The following is a 5,000-nucleotide window of genomic DNA, read 5'->3' as shown; positions in this document are numbered from 1 at the left end:
GTAGAATCTACCTATTTTTTTGACAAAGTGAAGTTTTCAGATTTGTATGGAATGGAAACTTAATACTGGATTACAACATGAAGGATATTTTGTGCAAATGTGTGAATGTTTAATTTTTCCCTCACAGTTTGATTTGTAATCTATTAATGCAGTTTATGAAATAGTTATTGGTTTAAGTAAAAATGAAGTTTATTTACCAAATGGAGTTTGGATTTATCTATTAAACCATAATGTGTTTTTTATAGGCAGCCTGTTATACTTCATTAATCCTGAAAAGATTTAGTTGCATATTGAGAATTAATTTTATTTTAGGAAGGTGCTTCATTTTTTATTGTGCATCTTCAGTCTCGAGAAGATTATATATATGCACTTAGTACATGCAGTATCTGCTTATGAGCACTTTAGGTAGCAAATGTAACATAGTTTTGCAGAGGATGAAGAACTTTATCAATGGAACCTAAAACTGATTCTAAAACACTTAAGGAAAACTTTAAGTCTCTCTAGTCTCGTCAGAAGAAGCATTATGTTTTTCACTTGGTCACATGTTAATCGCATCATGAAAAATTGCTCATTTTCATGGTGAAAAATGTTACTCTTAATCACATTCTGTATTTTAAACAGAACTGAAAAGTCATAAGCTGCACATAACTGCTAATTATAAAAAAGTAAGGCTATACAGCTGTGTGTACTTGCAGTGAACTACTTATATTAAGGTCACAGAAATCAATTTCCTGTATTTTCTGAATGGTTAATACTGTAGTAAAGGTGTAACATACAGTGTCAGAGAAATTTGATTTATTAGTTATTATATAAAGTTGTCTCAGATATTGTTTTGATGGAGAAAAAGAAAGATAGGTTTGGCATGCCTGGAAAAAGAATTAACTGAGACATACTTTGTGATTAATATGAACAGACTCTTTAATAAATAATATATTTCAGATTACAATAATAGCTACAGTCATTCTCTTTTCCAAAAAGTATGATTCAAGGCTGGAAGTAATACATAAGGATTTTTTTTATTCCTGAAGATCGAAGTCATGAGACATCAAAAAGTTTTATAAGCAAAAGAATGAGAGTTCCACAAAAGCACTCAGTAAGTGTTATAAGATACGCAAAACTGAGGTATTGACATTGTACTGTTGTCACAGAAAGAGCAAGAGAAAAAGTGAAACAAATATTAAGAAAAAAGGAAAGCAGTTTGGGTTCTACTGTATAACCTGAATGAGATACAGGAAATTGTGATGGTCTTTCTGCAGTGCAGTTTAAAATGTATTTACACTTGATTTTGGATAGTTAAGTGTATGAGCTTAAAATGATTTAGTAAATTATATTATCAACTAGTTGGTGCTTGATTGAGTGTCTGAAATAAATGAGTTGTGAGCTCTAGTAATTATTTTTATGCATAATAAAACTAAGACCTTAAGAACAATTCAAAGGGTACCAGAATCAGACCTAACACCGTATGTATATAATCCATTCCTCAAGAGTGAGTAAATGGGACCACATCCCATTCCAGTAAAATATTTAGAAAAGTAATACTGGATTTGCTTTGCATAACTTTTCTCTCTTGTTAGTTATCAAACACATTTCGAACTCGCTTACCCAACTAGGATATCCATGCGAAGTTGCCTGGGAATTTGCCGAATGATTAATGCAGCAGATTCCAGTTATCTTTGCATTATGCTTTAAGGAGTTTGATGGATGCAAACCTAATCAAGGTAAGTGAAATGGCAGCCTCTTTTCATGTGTGTGAAGTGTCGTGTTTCATTTAATTGAGTTGGATATCTTTATATGCAAAACATGTTGACTGTGGAATATGAAAGGGCTGTATATAATTTACTTGTTACCATAACTGTTTTCAGTGATCCTTTTATTTGTAGCTGTTTGTGATATGTATTAAACTATTGCTAACTTGACAAAGACATTTTATGACAAAAGTAAGTGTTTCATTAAATCATCCTGTCTGATGAACTTAGTGTCCCACTTTTAGTTATTTTATTTTTGTCTGTTCTGTACGATTCCATTAAAATCAAATACTTTATGATAAATCACATAGAAATAATTTTATTCTTATTCTTTTCATGTTTCATGTATTTATTCTCATGCCAATTAAGAATACTGAGAACAACAGAAGTGTTAATATTTTATCCTAATCAGTATTCAGGTTACAAAATAACTATCATATATCTAAGCATCATTGAATCTTAAAACACATTTAAACAAATATCATAAAGAAATAACTATTTTCCATCTGTTAATGCCCACTGAATTAACAGCTACAAGTAGTCGTGTGAAATTCATATTTCTGTCTGGATTTGAAGAGGTCCCAGAACACTGATGTTGTGTTTATACTTATTTTTGCTGGATGTTTTTTCCTTTTGAATGGCCAAGAACAACTTTTTATATGTCCAACGTCTTTCATAGCCATTGTGTCTTTCCAGCACAAATGTCATCTACTTCTTTGATATGTTTTCAAAGAATACTAGAAACGTAACTTTGATCAATTTTAATGTCAAAGTATTTTGTTTTTTGTGAGGATATTTAGGGACAGAGTTTCTCGATACATATGTTCAAAAACATGTATTAAAGATTGGCAGTATCTTAAACATCCCATTTTTCAAATCATTGATTTAACTTTCCCTGGAAGGAAATTGTATCTCTGTACTTTGAACTCTAATGGATATCACTTTACTTATCAAAAACCTTTAATATATTGCAGAAGATCAACACCTAACCTCACTTGACTTTGTGATTACCTTTATTGCATAAACATAAATGTATAAGTGTATGTGTGTGAGAGACAGATAGTACTGTGCAGCTTGAAGTGAAAATACATAACTTTTCAAATTCAGTAAAGTTTAAAAGATAGTGCAATTTTTGAAAGAAAATTGGTTTCTGAAAGAAACTCCAGATTTTCAATATTTTTTTTATTACTGGGTGAATATTACAATTACAAGTTCACTCCAACCCCATGTACAACAAGTAAGGGTGGCATTTGGTAGACCCATAAATCATGTCATCATTAATGGCCTTCTTTATCAATTTTCTTTTACTTTTATGAAGTGAAAAGGTTTTAAACACTATTTAGTCATCAGTTATATCTTTAGAGTATAAACACAGCTTACTAGATGGAATTTAGATTCGAGGGAAACATTTCTCTCTCTCTCTTTCTCTCTCTCTCTCTCTCTCTCTCTCTCTCTCTCTCTCTCTCTCTCTCTCTCTCTCTCTCTCTCTCTCTCATCTCTCTCTCTCTCTCTCTCTCTCTCTCTCTCTCTCTCTCTCTCTCTCCTCTCTCTCTCTCTCTCTCTCTCTCTCTCTCTCTCTCTCTCTCTCTCTCTCTCTCTCTCTCTCTCTCTCTCTCTCTCTCTCTCTCTCTCTCTCTCTCTCTCTCTCTCTCTCTCTCTCTCCTCTCACTCGCTCGACCCCTCCCCTCTTCTTTCTTCGTGCCTCGAGACCAAATATAATTCACACAAAGTTTTCTGTAGTGATGGAAAGTTCAACGTAGATTAAACCATTATGTTTATATTTGTCACTTGATAAGATAACAGACAAACAAGAAAATTTATTTACTCTTTGCAGTCATCATTGTAAATAAACGGTAAAGGTAAAGCCATCCATATATTGCATCATGTATTTTGCCGAGCATCATTATACCTTTATCATAGGCCAAAATAGATGTCCACAAGCTGCTTGAAAAGAGAAAAGTCGCAGCTCCCAGGGACTGCGACTGCATGGTTGATCTGTAATTTACCGCCTGGGACGAGGAGGAATTCTGGGTAACTTTTTAGTCTCGGATTGGGAACTCAGATGTAGTGTCTGTGAGGAGGCCTTTTTCGCTGTTGCCGCTCTTCTTAAAAATTCGGTTACCTAGGTGCACGCACTGGTAAAACCAATCCCACTGAAAAGTGATTGTTCCGACCCCACAGACTATTACTTTTCGCAACCTTCTAGATCAGATGACAAGGACAGAATATATGTTTCCAGCTTTGATGATTTACGTGGCTTTATGGCAAATATGTTCAATTGTGTCGGGCTAACAATCGCCCAAGGGAAATGCACAACAGGAAGGCGCAACATCAAGGTAGCAAAGCAATGGCGCCATTAGAGGTGACGTGATGGGAGGACACTGGACCCTAAGACCGAGAGCATCGCGTGACCCAAGGCGGGTTAGGCAAAGGAGAGCGGAAGCATGCGCAGGATACATAACATCGGAAGGTAGTCTGTAGGATGAAGCAAGGATCAGATGGTGGAAGTTGAAAGAGGTAGATTGTATTGCCAAATTCAGGGGGGAGGCGAGGCAGGCAGTGGGTGGTGGTGAAGGGGTGCTGGACGACTGGGCAACTACTGCAGAAGTAAGGAGAGAGATAGCTATGAAGGTGCTTGGCGTAAATTCTGGACAGGGGGAGGAAAACAGGGAGACTTGATGGTAGAATGACGAGGTCCAGGAAAGTATAAGGAGGAAGAGGTTGTCGGAAAAGAACTGGGATAGTCAAAAGGATGAAGAAAGTAAAGAGGAGGGAGAGAGAGAGAGTAAGGCAAAGAGAGATGGCGAAGGCTAACGAAAAGGCGGATGGCGAGCTAAAGGCGACAAGAAGGAGAAAAGGACTTGCATCGATTGGCCAGGCAAAAGGGCCGAGCAGGGGAGGATGTACAGCAGGTTAATGTGATAAAAGATGCATATTGAAATATCCTGGCGAGCGAGGAGACTGCTGGGAAGGTGGATGGAGTACTTTGAGAAACTAATGGATGAAGAAAAGAAGTAGAGAAGGTTAGAGGATGTAGAGAGGGTGAATTTCCAACTGTAATGGATTAACAAGGCGGAAGTAAGGATAGCTATGAGAGGATTAGGAGGGGAAGACAGCTGGTCCACCTGACAAACCAGTGGCGGCATGGGAATGCTTCGGAGAAATGGCAGTAGAGTTTCTAACAACGTTATTTGACAACATTTGGTAAAATAAAAATGTCTGAAGAGTACTGGTATCGGCTTTTGAGAACAAAGA

The 5,000-nt window shown here is 36.4% G+C and overlaps 1 protein-coding gene across 2 annotated transcripts in view; it reads left to right on the top strand.

Moving 5' to 3' along the window:
• The window catches only part of Stam (signal transducing adaptor molecule), a 21,348-nt gene extending 19,411 nt beyond the window's left edge, over nucleotides 1–1,937 (top strand). For both annotated transcript variants that reach the window (XM_086533086.1, XM_086533085.1), the window contains exon 12: nucleotides 1–1,937. This exon is cut by the window's left edge and continues 470 nt beyond it. The gene's annotated coding sequence lies outside the window, so the exon portion shown is untranslated.
• The last annotated feature ends 3,063 nt before the right edge of the window (nucleotides 1,938–5,000 follow it).

The sequence above is a fragment of the Penaeus japonicus genome, unplaced genomic scaffold (assembly GCF_977035675.1).
Source record: "Penaeus japonicus unplaced genomic scaffold, GWHDUDI00000001_assembly GWHDUDI00000038, whole genome shotgun sequence".
Taxonomy (NCBI): Eukaryota; Metazoa; Arthropoda; class Malacostraca; order Decapoda; family Penaeidae; genus Penaeus; species Penaeus japonicus.
This window is presented reverse-complemented; position numbering and strand designations above follow the sequence as displayed.